This window comes from Topomyia yanbarensis, chromosome 3, assembly GCF_030247195.1.
Source record: "Topomyia yanbarensis strain Yona2022 chromosome 3, ASM3024719v1, whole genome shotgun sequence".
In the NCBI taxonomy this organism is placed as follows: Eukaryota; Metazoa; Arthropoda; class Insecta; order Diptera; family Culicidae; genus Topomyia; species Topomyia yanbarensis.
In genome coordinates, this window is record NC_080672.1 from 242,130,991 (window position 1) to 242,148,134 (window position 17,144).

The window sequence follows — 17,144 nt, forward strand, 5'->3', positions numbered from 1 at the left end:
ACTAAAAAAATGCTTACGCCCAATTTGCATCCCAGTCGTGATTTCGCCCTTCAGCAACCACCATTTGCGAAAGGGCTAAACCGTGTACATAATTTTCAGAAGGGCGTGGTAAATGGGCTAAACTGACTCTGTCTTGCTGGGTAGGGCTGGGTAAATGGGCGAGCTTGACAGTATACTTTTTAATAGGGCTCAGCAAATAAGCGCATAGAAACCGAATGTAAATGAAAGAGTGCGTGCATCTTTTCTTCGAATTACATGAAAATATCGAAATATTCGAATGTTTATGTGCAACAACTATCGAGTAGACATGATCATAGTAGATATTGCTTATCATTTATGTAATCGAAGCGCCGTTAAAAGAATAATTTTGTGAATAATAACCGTACGTCCGGTTCTGCAAAAAAAATGTAAGTTTAGCCTTTATATTCCATATGAGAATAAGGGCCTAAGTCGAAATCTCGAAGAAAATGCATGTTTCGCCGTTTTGTTTTCTTGAATTATAAATCGAACCAAAAACCATTTTAACTAATTTTCACCTCAATCTTGTAGTATTTTTGTCGCATAATGTCATAATAGCGAAAACGTAGTTTGTTTACATTTGCGATTTAAGCCCTAATGAAAGATCTATGTCGATATATCTTTTTTCGCTCGAACAGTCAACGAGTGCGGACGCCTCTCCAAGCGTTCCGCAAGTAATTTAATAATTAGTATTTTTTACCAACGTAAACAAACATTGCGCGCGTGCCTCGTAAGTTACAGTGGCATTGAACTTCGAGTAATAGTAAAATAATGTAGTGCGGTGTAAAAACTTGTAACATCAACGAACACCGCTTCCTCTGGAAGTGTGAATTTTGCAGTAGATCATACCATGCTGGCTGTGTAGGTGTGTAGCGTAATCAGGAAAATTTTATCCGGGCATTTATGGTGCCTGTGTGTGCGGACCGCCAGCACATTATTAGGACAGAGGTCGACACATGCAAAATGATCCATCTACAAGACCAGCTGCTAAAAATGATGAAGTCGCATACGGACACACAACATCGAACCACAGCTGACCTAAAGAGCCACAGTCTTGAATTGTACGATAGCATCAGGAATATAGGCTAAACCAAGACGAAGCAGCAGCAGACCTTGACTCCTATGGAAAATTTTTATCAAGCGAAAGAACCAGGCGCCTTCAACAACTCCGCGAAGCTATACGCATAAATTTGGAACGTCGAATTTTCAGAAGTAACGACGCTCTTTATAGAGGAAGAAAATATAACTGTAAGTAATTTAAATACTCCAAAAACTTCTTCGCATCCACAACAGAATTCGACTGAAATTTTAATGTATTTCGGTATGACCGTAATTTGTCTCCTTATAAGAAAAAGTCTGGAGGAGGAGTCATTATAGCCATAAACGCAGACATTCCTTCAGAAAAAATAGAAATCATGAAACATATAGAATTTGAACATATATGGGCAAAAGCAGTAATATCAGGAGAAGTGCACATATTCTCCTCTGTGTACTTTCCACCTGAAAATGCACACAAAAAATCATTTTAACTATTTTTCAAACTGTAGAATCTATCATGTCAAACATGGAACCTGAAGTAAAACTGCATATTTATGGCAACTTTAATCAACGTAACACCAACTTCATCGTAGACATTGAAAACGAATCTATTTTACTCCCAGACGTAGGCGAATATGAAACACTTCAATACTTCTTTGACAAAATATCAGAATTTGGCCTGCACTAAATCAACCATGTAAAAAATAAACAAAATTCATATTTAGACCTCTTATTCACGAACTGCACTGAAAACTTCTGTATGAATGCATCTTTAACTCTATTATGGAAAAATGAAATATTTCACACAACAATCGAATATTCAATTTTCTTTCATCAAAACTCTTCGCTGAACGACTTGGAGTATGAGGAAGTGCCGGAATACCATAAAACCGACTTCGAAGAAGTCAAACGTAGAGTATGTAGAATAAATTGGCAAACTGTATTGAGTATAGTAGGAAATGTCAATGAAGCAGTGACAAAATTCTATTTAATTGTAACGAATTTAATCTCTGAAACAGTATCAGTAAAATGAATAAGAAGAACTCGTTGCGGTCAACAGCCTGTGTGGTTCAACTAACATCTGAAAAATATAAAAAAAGAAAACAAAAGGCACATAAAATTTACAAGAATGAACATAGCATTAGAAATCGGCAAAACTATCTGAATATTTGCTCCCAACTCGACCTAGCTATGAACACTGAACATGAAAAATATAATCGTAAAATTGAGAATGAAATAAAGACCTGTTCAAAGAATTTCTCCATTATGTGAAAACGAAATTGAAAAGTAGCAACTTTCCATCCCAAATGCATTTTGACAGACATGTAGGAAATAACAATACTGAAATTTGCAGTTTATGTGGAAAATTCTTTCAAGAAGTCTATAGTTCATATTCCGAAACAGACTGCGACCGCGACTACTTTTCATTTATACCTGAATTTTCAAAGGACATTTCCGTCCACGAACTATCTGAACACGAAATTACCACTGCACTAAAAACTTAGGCGCATCAAAAGGACCAGGACCGGACGGAACAGCACCAATATTTTTTTTAAAAATCTAGCAGAAGAATTCACTCTACCATTACTACATATTTTCAAAATGTCACTGAAAAATGGAACATTCCCAGAAATATGGAAATCATCCTTTTTAGTGCCAATTTTTAAATCAGGCACTAAATCAGATATCCGAAATCATTGCGGGATTGTCATGCATTCCAAAATTATTCGAAGAACTAGTAAATGACAAAATATTTCAGGAAATCAAAAATCAAATAACAAGCAGCATGGCTTTTATAAAGGCCACTCAACAACATCAAACCTCGAATTTGTAACATTTACTGTAAATGCAATGAACCATGGCAACCATGTGGAAACACTCTACACAGACTTTAGTAAAGCATTCGACCGTATTGACATACCTTCATTACTATTCAAACTGCAAAACTATGGCATGGAAAATAAACTCTTGAAATAACTCGAATCATATTTAACGAAACGCGAACAAACAGTTCGCTTTCAGAATATACTCTCTGAACCAATTCCTGTCACCTCTGGCGTACCCCAGGGTTCCCACTTAGGCCCTCTTCTTTTTATTTTGTACGTAAATTACATTACCTTTATACTCAAATATCTTAAACTTATATATGCAGCTGACATGAAACTTTTCATGGAAATAAGAAATGTCAAAGACACTGAAATATTTCAAAACGAAATCGATCTATTCCACACGTAGTGTAGCAAAAGTCTACTTCAACTTAACGTAAGGGGCCGTACACTAATTACGTAAAGCTTTTTTAGAGCTTTTCGACCTACCAAAATAAGAGTTCGTAAGATTTTGGTGAACTCCCCCTCCCCCTACATAAGATCTTATCATGATTATCGTAATTAAAAAATCAAATTTTTAATTCATCAAATAATAAGATAGCGAAAACAATATTTATAGAATTATTACAAGAAAACTCATGACAAAATTTAACTGTAATCATCTGCAGAATTTAAATGCATGCCAATCTCTCCCAGTAGAAAGAATAACTGTTGTCAGATATTCAGTAGCTCCAATTTGGTCCACATGATCTGCTTTGCTATATTCCACTTCCTTTGAATCTATTTTCTTGTGATGTAAAATTTAAGAGTTTATAACCTGTTCTGGCATGAATTTATTCTGAGTTCCAGCTGTGACGCTTATCGTACGCATAGCTCCGAGTTAACCATCTTCGAATTTTCTTGAATTAAAATACAGTTCACACTCTGGAAATATTCGACACTCAAGATCTTTGACAATCGCATGTTGGAACATTTTCCAGATACCTTGCGGGTTTGAATCGAACGTTTGAAAAGAACAAAGTCGGTCTAACAACACGAAGGGTATCAACACTTCTTAACTTGTAAGGCATATTGTGACTCCAGTTCCCGAACAGAACAATGTACAACCAAGAGCCAAAAAATTACTCATATTGTTTGATTATATGGTACAAATGAAGATAGTTCCCTTTTCTTAGTAAAAAGAATATTTTCCTTATGGATTTAATTTTTTAAACTTGCTTTATGATATTACGTAAGAAAGGACAAACCCTCCCTCCCCCTCAGATAAGAATTTGTAAGATATTTTGAAACTCCCCCTCTCCCCATATGCCCTTACGTAATTAATGTATGGCCCCTAAAGAAATGCAACTCAATAACCTTCAGCAGAAAAATTTCTCAGGCAACTAACTTGTAGAAAAATGAAAAATTGTACGAGATTTAGGCGTAATCGTAGACTCCAAGCTCACATTTGTGGATCATTAAAATACAATAATAAATAAAGCAAATAGTATGCTGTGCTTTATTAAACGTTTCACCTACAATTTTGAAGACCTTTGCATAATAAAATCATTATACAATACATATGTCAGGCCAATTTTGGAATATTGCAGCATAGTATGGAACCCATACACTGTCCTGTACGAAGAACGCATCGAATCAGTCCAAATACAATTTATTTTGTACGCACTTCGTAAACTAAACTGAAAGACATTTCCTCTTCCATCGTATAAAGCACGTTGCATGCTCATTAATATACAAACACTCAAAGAACGCCGCGAATTTTCAATGCTTTGCTTTATCAAGGACATTATTTCTCAACGTGTACAATCCGCATAATTACTTTCGCAAATAAAATTTTATGTACCTAAGCGACAACTAAGAACTCATAATTTATTCCAAGTACAATATTTTAGGACAAACTATGCTAAAACTATGCTAAAAATAACCCCATCAATAGAATGATGCGTCATTATAATCAAAATTGTGTAATAATTGACCTTTCCATGTTTAGAAAATAAATTAAATCTAAACTTAACCGTAGAAATAATATATAGTATATAAGTAAATATTGTAAAACCATTCTATGTAGTCGAAAATAAATAAATAAAACAACCATCTATTTGCGTGGACGGAATGACTCGAACCAGCATCAAAATGACGCTCACATCCGTAGGACTACCGACCATCTCCTGCGCATTTTTATCGAAGTCTATCAGGAATATGGACTGAACCCAGACGAAGCAGCAGCAGACATTAAGCCGTATGAATAAAAACTAGCATTTGCTCAGCTTCTTGAGATTCGAGCAGTCGAGCAGCTGCGTTGAGCATTTACTCAAGTTGGTATGAATAAAGACTTTGCTTTGACAGATGTATACTCTATTTGTGAGTTTGCTTTTCGAACATCTGATTCCGTATGAATAAAGTAATAAATCCTGAGCAAATGCTCAGCGAAAGCTGAGCAAACCAAGTAAATACCTGAGCATGCTCAGTAGCATACTTGAACGATTTTTTTTATACTTTAAATCCAAGGGAAGCAAACAGTTTAGTGATGTGCAATTGTTTTTGTGCATAACAATGCACTGATTACCTACTTTTGGTGTTAAACTAGATCAAAAAACAATTTGGCCAAAAAACTTTGTACTAGTTGGTCTGTTGCACTTTACATCAAATAAGAAGAAAAATTTGAAACATGTTAATACGATGATTTCTTGAGGTATGCTGACTAAATTCTTTCAGTGAGAAATTGTTTATTTGTTTGTAATTTTCCGCTTAGGTGGTATTGGCTGAGAAAAAATCGCGCGAAAATCCAATCCGGCTCAGCCATGTTAAAAGGATCGATATTGAACAACTGCTGGCTCCATGCAATAATTACGATTTAATGGAAGTAGTGTAGGCTCAACATGGACCTTCTGAATAGTAGCAAAAACAAATGTACCGATAGCACCGACGTGTGGATTCATGATTCAAAGACCATAAACCTCCAATTTATATTCATAGTGCTTTTTGTTTTAGGTGTATATTTTGATATTTAGAAGAACCTCATAAGAGCGGTTGTGCTTCAGTTATCGGCTGTTCTTTTAATCTTCATTAGCTGACCCTTCTGTGACCATACAAGTCACCCATATGACAGTGTTGGGCGTACAATCCTATAATAAATTCAATAAATGAATTTGGTTTTAAGGCCTCAAGTTTTCCAAAAGTTCATCTGCATTGCTCGAAGGTTAAAGATGTTTTATCGACTTTGTAGTAAATGCGAGGAGACCCATTTAGTTTGATATCCAATACAACTTAAATTTATTTGATCTGATCCGCTCACAGTAACTAAGAGTCAAAGAATTTGCCATTAAAGTTTTGTATGGATAAATCGATAATTTAATTTGTCGACATCATTGTTCGATAGCTGTTAATGTAGATGGGTTAAGGTTCAAGAGAATTTGGCCCGGCCTGCGTGGGAATATAGTCCTTAAAGATGTGTGTGTGTGAAAGGGTGGGGGTGCATGTGCTGAGCTTTGCGCCCTCTAGTTAGTGAGACCTTTCTTGGGTTGTTTGTTGTGTTGTCTATTGGACGGCTAAGACCGATCACGGTCCTTCTCACTTCTTGAGTTGTTGAATGGGAGAATCACCCGATTTATTTGATGGTCATTGTTCTGATTATGCAGAGGGGATACTTAAGGAGTTGGAGCGGCTTTAAATGTAGAGAGAGTGTTCAGCACATGCACTCGGGTTCGGTAGATTAGGGGAAGGAGTTTAGAGTTGGGTAGTGACCTAGGGACGCGTTCGGGAGTGGTTCAGTTCTGGATTCATATTTTTTCTCCCAGCAGCGGTTTGAGCGGGGATTCTTTTGGTTTGGGATTCGTGTTTGAAATCCGGGTATTGGACGTTACTGGACAGGGTTGTGTTTCCCAATCTGTCTGGTCTGAGTGTCTGTCCTTCTCTGTGTGTTTGAAGCACGGTTCTGGAAATGTTTTGGATTGGACGCCGGTGTATTCCAATTTAGATTTAGAACAGGGCAGTATTGACAGCTATGCTAGGGATGTGGTCGTTCCAGTTCTGGTTCCACATTGGAATGCCTGTGTGGGGTAGGGCGCTGCAGACATGTACTGGGTTCGTTGTTTTAGTTTCGGACTGGAACCGGTTTGGTTGCGCTATAGTTTCTTAAATTATTTCATTTAATCGATTGAGAGGTGCTTGACCTGGTGCTTGTGTGCCTGGTTTCATTGGTGCATCTTTTATGTTTTGATTGGAAAGTGAGATTTCGTGTTTCGTGGAGGAGCTGGGTGTTTCCTTTGGCGAGTGTGAGCTTACTCGTTGCACTCCTCCGTGTGGGGCTGCTCGGTTTGAGTAAGTTTTCTGAGCAGACCGGCCTATTATTACTGGATGGATCGGCTGAGTGTTATAATTGATTGATTTAACTGGTAGACTGGTTTGAACGTGCAGCGGAAGACATGGTGTTGTGCCTTGTTTTGGAGTTTTGATGCTGATGAGTGTTCTTTGGTGGGTTATGTTTTGGTGGGGAGGGTTGTGACTTGTGCGAGTGGGTGAGTGGGCTGGAGCGTGAGTTGTGATGGATTGGAATTCAATCGCGAACTGTATTGCATGCTCTTGAAGGGGCTGCATTTTTTGTGTCACCGTGGTCGTGTCCTATGCACGGCCCTTTATTTTTTTCGTTTCAGGTGTTTCAGCGTCGATACCTGACACATTGGGTTTATGGATGTCAGGCCATTGTGTAAGGGTGCTGAGTGCAAGAGTGTAATGGTCATTTCCGCAATTGTATTGGGCATTGCCAGTCATGGAGTCGTGGTTTGGAGGAGTGGGAGGGGCACGGTTGCACCATTGGGTGGATTAAGAGGTTATATCCATTTGGATTTAAAAACATTCGCGATTTTTCAATTCATCATTGTTATATTATTCTTTATACTATGTTACATGTATTGTAGTATATGGTCATAGGTTTCTGTAGTAATTTTGTAGCTTGCAAACTGACAGTGATATAGCTGTTCCCATGGATCACCTTATTTTAAACCTCATGTGCGGGGACCATGATAAAGCCAGAACGGCTTATCTTTAATGGGAAAACTGATATGAATTTCATATAGCCATAATTATCGAAAGTGGTAAAACTGGTTCTGGACCAACGAAGTCAGTCGCAGCGTCTGCTGTTGCCAATTCGTCCGCTCATTCATTTTCAGTAATACCGGAATGACCAGGTACCCATAGAAGATAGGCAGCATTTGAAATGCTAAGTTCTTCGACATGAGTTCGACATGTGCTTAATAATTTGAGTCGGTATTCCACCAAGGTGTTCCTCTAGAAGCATAACTCGAAGCGGGCAATCCTCTTGGAATGCTGCTACTATGAGTGTGTTTATTTTATCCACGACCTCATCCGAGTCACGTGGAAGTTAGCCCTGGAACCTAGTCGCCAAGCCCTCATCGTAGAGGGCCCAGTTCGTAGATATGGGATTACGATATGTGACGATATCTAGCGAATGATCAACGACGAGGAACTTATGATCCGATACCGACGGTTCAAGCTCGCTCGGTTCAAGCCAGTTTGCCAACTCATACGTAATACTGTCGGAGCAGAGTTACATCTAACACCTCTTCTCTGCCAGATAGTGCAAATGTTGGGCGGTTTCCTGCATTAAGTCTCGGCAAACATGTCAAATGGTCCTAAGTGCAAATGAGAGCCTCTCTTTACTTTCTCTTTGAATTCTTACGGCGTCAGCATAAAACTTTTCAATATTGTTTCAGGATATATCGAAAAACGCTGATTTCGACTAGCATATTATGCTGAGAGTTAATGAACATACGTATAAACTGATGAGTTCTTAGCGAAAGAGAAAGTAAACAAAGAGAAACTGTCATTTTCACTTAAGACCATTTGACATGTTTGGCTAGAAGAATGTGCAGATTTGTACTACCTAAGCATTCCATTAATTCGATGCCTCTCAAATATGTGAGCTGCCCCAAATTATGAGACGGGCATTTGCATCACTGCCGGTTATAAGGGGAAACCCATTCCTGCCTCAGTATAATACAACCCTTTTGAAATTATCAGAAGGTGATGGTTCGTTGTGTGGCAAATATGTCGAACAATAGACGTATTTCTTGTTTATGTTATCAAGTCATATTGACTGTGACAGCACAAATATCGCGAGTTGTAAGATCGGATATAAGACATGCGACAATAGCACTATTCGCGAGAATACATGCACGAGGCATTTCACGTGGATTTGTCATGCCATTTTTGTTGAAAGCTACGAAGACGGAGTTAAATAGCTTTCCAACATAAAATTTTCCTTTAAAGAAATACGGCTCTTGAACCAAAGCTATAGAAGCTTTTGTTCCTGCATAAGGCGGGATAAATTCATAGTTGCTGTACGTTTATGCTAAAGATTAATTTGTGTTGCTCTAACCATACTTGATCACAGCACTATACATTTCATCATCAGCGTTTGTGGCTTATAATCGTCTATAGCGAACCCCGCAATGTATATTAGGGACATGACCACCATTTGATCTCCACGATTTGCGAAGAAACAAACTTCCACTGTATCAGAGACTCGCTTAACACGGTAAGCTTAAGACTTACGACACTCCGTGCGCGACTGGCATATTTTAGTCTTCCCAGCCATTCAGTCCTCGGCACGGGGAAACAACTTGACATGAGGGGCCCTATTCTCACAGTCACGTCACTTAGTGAATATAAGGAAATTTTCTTCTAGTCACTAGGTGACGTGACTGTGAGAATAGCCCGAGGGCTCCTGTTTTAAGTCGCCTCATACCACATGGGAGCAAAAACACAGTGGATCAATTCTTGGTTGAGAAAATTCAACCCGCTGGGTGCCACACGGCCTCTAGGTGGATTTGTCCAGAGAAAGATAATAGACTGTCATCAACCTCCTAGTGGACCCCAGCCGGCGAAATATATAACACGGCTCAGTTAAGCTTACGAATAATATAAAAAAGTAACAAGTCATGAAATGATAGTTTGGATATAAGATAGAGTGCAACAGATAAAAGTGGACTACCCGAATTTCTTTGAGTACTTGAGACATCTATGTCAAGCCATGCATATAATAACCATATTTTGACGTGAGTTTACTCTTCCTAACTATTTGGAGGTTACTTGGTTACATTAATGCAATTTCTCATCATATCAAATCAGATAAATATGTTTCCAATATCATTTTTCGAAATGCAAAGTAGATTTGGCCCATTCAGGCCACATTTAGTTGACATGGCATGTATATGCATAAAACGGCGCTTGCAGACAGAAGGGGCCCCTTCAGAGTTATGCAAGTCTTGATGACCTATTCTGATTTTTGTTTTATTTTCTCTTAATTAGAGTAAGAGCTTATTTTAACCCTATTAGAAAGGTACAGCACTACTTAATCAATTACTCGGTCTACAATCGATGGAATACATATAAATAGGCATCAACATCTTTGCTTCGTTCTAAAGACCCAACAAAATAATAAAACTCTCGACAAACATATGATTACGGCCTAAAAGCCAACTGTCAAAATCCACTTTGAATGGAAATTCCGGACAAACCGTTACGCGCCAATCACAGAAGTTTATAGTAACCGAAAGAGAAAAGTTTTCTCTTTCATAAACTGTTGTGAACTGTGTTCGGCTAATAACGGTTTGTCCGAAATTTCCATTCAAAGTGGATTTTGACAGTTGGCTTTTAGGCCGTAATCATATGTTTGTCGAGAACTGATCTAACAAAGGCGAAAAACCCGCGCTTGAATACAAGGAAAACTCGAAGCGAGTGCCGCACTACCATTTGAGCCATTGGTTTGGGCAAAGATGGCAGGCGCTGATCAAACCAACGCGTTCAAACGCGTAGGGTGTTATAGAAACAGAGTGAAAATAGTCTCCTTACCCTATACTTGTATCCTATAATCCGCCATTGTGAATTTTGCAACTCTGATCTCGGATCTTTCATTCATCAATAACGAAAATATATATATTTTTGTTTATTTGGATTTCAAGACTATTTAATTACATATACTTGTTTTCTTTGTTCAATATTTTCAAATCTTATTTACTTTTTTACTGGATATTGATTTATCGTTATTGTTTTAGAAGAATCTGGTTTTCCACCAAATCTGTTATGCTATCATGAAAAAATCATTCAATTCATTCGTACATCCAAACATCTGAGCCTCCTACGCTCACACACAAGTATAGTGCTTATCGACCTATGTTCTGCTAGTAATAACATCCTCATTTGTAATGGATGTAACACCCAGTATATTCGTCCAATTTCGGCAATGCTAATCATTGGTTATACGCTTACGCTACATTACAACATGGAGTAATAGAACATATCTTGTGCTTAATGAAACGTTAGATTAAAGCTGTCCTTAGACGAGCGATGTGTCTAATTACACGACCAGCTAGTTGCTCACATTCGACAACAACGATGCGTTGACGTACGATGCATACGAGATTAGTTACATGCAGTTAAATGAAGGCATTCACACACAACATCAACGGCATGGGACGTTTTGACGTACGGTACGTGTGAACGAACACAAGAGCAACGCATCTAACTTATCCTGACGGAACGGTGACGTTCCGTTGACGGAAACTGATGTATCGTCTGAATCGTCCTTTAGAACAGCTGCCTGTGTGCAGCTCAATTGAGATTCAATGAAGTACCAGTTACACAGCCGCTATAAGCATAACTGTCCCATGTGCTATGAGATTTCCTATACACATGGGACAGTTATGCGTATAGCAGCAGTACAGGTTCCACCAGTAATCGTCCAGGATGCACATAGCGTTATGTTAAATATAATCAATGATTGTATTGCACCGCAAGAAAAACAAACAATCTAAACGTTGTTACATGTGCATTGTATGGGGCACTTCCACGATAAATACTGGGACTATCCTGCACCAGTTGTTTTTCCCTATTGATGCTCTAGCCAGTAGGTGTCATAACAGTCCTTGGTGATGAAATTGATGCTGCTGTTCCGTTATATCGTGCCTTATCTTTCATCACTACTTAACTGCACTTTTAAGCCAATTCGGTTTAGGTCTGGGATGCTGCTTTTCCATTTACTGCCCAACGAATGGAGCGTACTAAATGCATTAAATCAACGTGTCTACCTGTAATAAAATACAAAGTAAGTAAATAGTAATATAACTACATACCTTAAGACAGAATTACCACGACTTAATCCAACACCTAGCACCGTCAACTGTGTCTTGTGTACACATCGTCAAAGTCACGTCATCGTTCCGCTAGGATAAGTTGAATGCGTTTCTCTTTTAACCATTTACACGTTCCGTACCTTGAAACATTCGTGCCGTTGATGTTGTGTGAATACATCCATTTAACTGCATGTAACTAATGTTGACGTTCCTTTGACTTTGACAGAAGCCTGACGTATCGTGTAAATCGTACTTAAATTAGAAAATACAACCTCCGGTTGTCACGGCATGATTTCTTACTGTATGTGTAGTTGTTGACGGTTGTTAGTGATTAGTTCGATAGAGTTTGGGTCAAATATCTAAGAAAAAGAGCGTTTTATTAATGTTTTTCATATCCATAAAAACTTACGTTACCTTTTTCCTTCACGAAATAATTAAAACAATTTTTTTGATTCCACTTAAAATTTTTTACTACCCGAAAATTATGATGTTGACAAATAATTGACGGAGCAAAAGCTATGTTCGAATTTCGAACTTGCTACAGTCCAAGCTGAGTAAAGTAAAGTTTTATTCATACCAATTTGAGCAAATGCTACGAGAGTTTACTTTGCTCAGAATCGAGCTGAGCAAACTTGTCTTGAGCAAATGCTCATTTTTATTCATACGGCTTATTGACTCTTATGGAAAATTTTTGTCAAGCGAAAGAACTCGCCGCCTTCAACAACTCCGCGAAGCTACGTATAAATTTGGAACGTCGAGTTTTCGGAAGTAACGACGCCCTCTATAGAGGAAAAAATATTAATGTAAGCATTTAAATAATATTCCAAAAACCCATCCCCAACAGAATTCGATAAAAATTTTAGTCTATTGCCAAAATTTTAATCGAATGAAAACCCCAGCGAAAATTAAAGAAATCCATCAAAAAATAATTTCATCTTCTTTTAATATATTTCTTGGAACATAAACTAGCACGGATGAAAGTGTAAGAAGCGAAGAAATTTTTGGAAATCAATTTAATGTATTCCGGCATGACCGTAACTTGTCCCAGAAAAAGTCTGGAGAACGTGTGCCCATATCCATAATTACAGACATTCCTGCAGAAGAAATAGAAACCACGAAATACATAAAATTTGAACATATATCGGAAAAAGTAGTAATATCAGGAGGAGTACACATATTCTCCTCTGTGTATTTTCCACCTGAAAATTCACACAAAAATCATTTGAGCTATTTTTTCAAACTGTAGAATCTATTCTGTCAAACATTAAGGATGGAAACCTGAAGTAAAACTGCATATTTGTGGCGACTTTAATCAACTTAACACCAACTTCATCGTATACATTGAAAACGAATATATTTTACTCCCAGTCGTAGGCGAAAATGAAACACTTCAATACTTATTTTACAAAATATCAGAATTTAGCCTGAATCAAATCAACCATGTAAAAAATGAACAAAATTCATATTTAGACCTCTTATTCACGAACTGCACTGAAGATTTCTGTGTTAATGCGTCTTTAACTCCATTATGGAAAAATGAAATATTTCACACAGCAATCGAATATTCAATTTTTATTCATCAAAACTCTTACCCGAACGACTTGGAGTATGAGGAAGTGCCGGAATACCATAAAACCGACTTCGAAGAAGTTAAACGTAGGCTATGTAGAATAAATTGGCAAACTGTATTGAGTGTAGAAGGAAATATCAACGAAGCAGTGACTAAATTCTATTTAATTGTAACGAATTTAATCTCTGAAACAGTACCAGTAAAAAGTAGAAGTAGAACTCATGGCGGTCAACAGCCTGTGTGGTTCAACCAACATCTGAAAAACCTAAAAAATAGAAAACAAAAGGCACATAAAATTTACAAGAAAAAAAAATGCATAGAAAATCGACAAAATTATTTGGACATTTGTCCCCAACTTGACATAGGGTGGGTGCTCCTATAGTTGAGGTGTACCAATAGTTGCAGTAGTGGGTTATACGCCTAACTATGGTACCAACCATCAACAAATTTTTTTATCGATTCATCGCACTAAAATTATGCTACAATAAAATTGTTATCCTTGAAATTTGCTCTAATAATTTTGAAAAAAATTACTTTCTTAGAATTTTGAGCTCCCTTGCACCTATAGTTGATATAGTGCACCTATAGTTGCAAGTCCCATAAGAAAGCTCCAGCTGGCGGACAAAGGAGGGGCACGCGTTTCTGCCAAAATATTGCTTATAGATGATTTAAAAAATAAATACATTTAGAAGCGTAGACTTGTGAAACTCATTTCTTAACTAGGTTAATATTTAAGGATTGGCGACAAGTGATTCAAACACCATCCTTGAAAGAAATCACTTTTTTTATAATTCGTTTATTCGATACGGCTCATTGCGGTGTCTTGACGGAGCCAAAATATAACTAAAATCAAGAGTGTTCGTCGGATTTCGAACGTGCTACTTTCTATAGCTTCTTTCGCGGCGGGGAAACACTTGTCTGGTCGTCTGCTGCATCTGGAGGTTCACTTACTTTTCTCTTATCATTCACGTAAGGATGGAAAATCTGTTCGCGAAGATTTCAAGATAACTGGTTCGTCAAATAGAAAGAGTGAAAGAGAGTTCCTTTTCAAAGTACAGTAGTACTTACATAATTCGCTTAGAAACGAATTGATTAGTTCAATTAAAGCAGGTCGCTAAATGCAAGGGACCAATTTTAAGGCGAACGGATGACAATGAACTAACCCGACGTCCCACAAACTATCCTTGATACTCTTTTAATTCCTCTCACTATCTATTTCTGTCATTTCATCATGAACAACTGAGCACCCTTCAACGAACCTGTGTAACAGTTCAGCTGGCAAACGCTCCGAAATTATACTGCACGTGTCTTCCGGCTTTTCCAGATCAGACTGTTTCGACAATCATTCGCTATATAAAATTAAAAATTCAATTGAACAGAAAAATGGTTCATGTGATCTAGTTCTTTTCACACAACTAGTTTGTCCATCTCTAATCGGTAATACCGTGTTCGGGCTGACGATCAGATGTTTTTCGTTGCCTTTTGAACTTATAGGTTATATAACCCGTGCTGGAGGTGCTGGCTGTTGATGTTGCGGTGCTTGATGCTGTGTTTTCAGTTGAACAATTGCCACAAATTTTGCAACCTTATGTGGCTCAGGTGATGGTAGTTGGATTGATTTCCCGTAGATGTGTTGGCAATCGGTTGTGATGTATTCTCCTGACCCTCTTCCGCTCAAGGTTTTCCAGTATGTCCCAAGGTATGTTTAATTATAGTACTTGCACATAAGAATCTGGCTTGTTCAATTATAGTTCCGTTGAATTTGAATTCAATAGTCAACAGAGAGTAGATCTTTCGACCCGCATTCTCACAATAGAAACTTCATTCGGGAAAAAGTTTCTTCAAGTATCAGGTAAAACATCTCCAAATTATGACGAGTAATTTTCATTCGACTGACGAGGGTACTCGTTGATAGCTCATATAAACTTACCTCTATACTGTCGTTTTCTATATACACGGGAATCTTTATTCCAATACTGTAACTTTAAGCCAGTAAAAGCGACTTCCATAAACGTAAACTCAATTTTCACTTCTAGAAGATATTCTGAAATAGTTTGATGTCATTTTGCTGCGCTTTCGTGTTCTGCATTTTCCAGAAAAAAAATATTGCTATTAATTTTTTGGCAATACAAAAAAAATGAGTATTTATTTTGTTATCATCGAAATATTTTATGTTTTCAATTTGCTCTCACTGATAGCACATCTTTTTAATGTCAAAGAACAATTTCTTGCTCTTGATTTTGATATTTTAACCGTTAAAACGATCAAAACGTATTGGGGACGGGCGTAGCGTAGTTGGCAAACCGATTGCCTTATGCGAAGCTCACCTGAGTTCGATTCGTAACCCCGCACATGGGGTTAGAATTTTTTCTAAGGAGATTTTTTGAATTCGAAAAGAAGCGAATGAAGAATGGTAAAACCTCTATAATCAAAAAAATAAAAATAAATGACCAAAACGTCATCTCTGTAAGCTTTTAAAAGCCCTATATTGTTTGTAAACAGTTTTGCTCGGTCTATTCATTTCTTAAAACCTTAAAACCAACATGGTGCCGAGCTATTCCTCAAGTAGGAGGAGAAAACTAAAAACCTTCAGCGTCGATTCGGGAACTGGCAATGATGTTAGATTATCCTGAATGTACTGTGGCTTGAGACATTAAAAAGTATACAACTGCCATCCATTCTGATCAACTGTGGTCGAAGGTCATTCGGAAAATCAAACCTGATCTCAACACCTTGATTTATGGTATGGCGAAAAAACCTGTACGACGAGGTACTGACTCGAAGGATGTGGCTTCATCGACGATGAAGTCTTTGGGAATTTCAAGCAGATAAGGGCTCAAACTCAACAAGGCTCCTGCTTACGGCAAGGTTCCTAGAAGATGCAAGTTTGTTTTCGTGGGTAATTTCACGAAAAAAATGATTTAGCGAGGGATCTGTTTCTTCAACAAGAAAACCGGGTTTTTGTGACTGATTAGACTTTGAATTTGGAAGTATTTGAAAGGGGGTGCTTCAATACACGGATTTTACGCTTCATTAATTTTCATGATGGTCCAGCTACGTGTTGGCCAGATCTAGTCAGCTGCCATAGCAGCAAATATGTGTTACCAGGTCCGTGCGCAGATAATTCTCAAGGGAAGGCAGGGTTTGCCCATAGGTCTATTCATCGATTCTTAATCAAGAGTTTTCCTTAAGTATGCGACTATTGGTACATCCACCCTATCCATTAATGCTTCACATGAAGAATATACGTAAAATCGAGAATGAAATCAAGAATTTCTTCAATTACGTGAAACCGAATTTGAAAAGTAGTAACTTTCCATCTCAAATGCATTTTGACGGACATGTAGGAAATAATAGTACTGAAATTTGCAATTTATGTGGAAAATTCTTTCAAGAAGTGTATACTTCAAACAGACTACGACCGCGACTACTTTTCATTTACACCTGAATTTTTAAAGGACATTTCCGTCCACGAACTATCTGACCACGAAATTACCACTGCACTAAAAAACCTAAACGCATAAAAAGGACCTGGACTGG

The 17,144-nt window shown here is 37.7% G+C and overlaps 1 protein-coding gene and 1 long non-coding RNA gene across 19 annotated transcripts in view; both read right to left on the minus strand.

Annotated features, from left to right (window-relative positions):
* LOC131689361 (cell adhesion molecule Dscam2) overlaps window positions 1-17,144 on the minus strand; it is a 1,607,414-nt gene that overhangs the window by 1,422,183 nt on the left and 168,087 nt on the right. The window lies entirely within an intron of this gene.
* Window positions 11,579-12,630, minus strand: LOC131689364 (uncharacterized). Its single transcript, XR_009305381.1, has 3 exons — window positions 12,449-12,630; window positions 12,051-12,393; window positions 11,579-11,989 (listed from the first exon to the last, which is right to left on the minus strand). It is a non-coding gene; the product is annotated as an uncharacterized LOC131689364 (long non-coding RNA).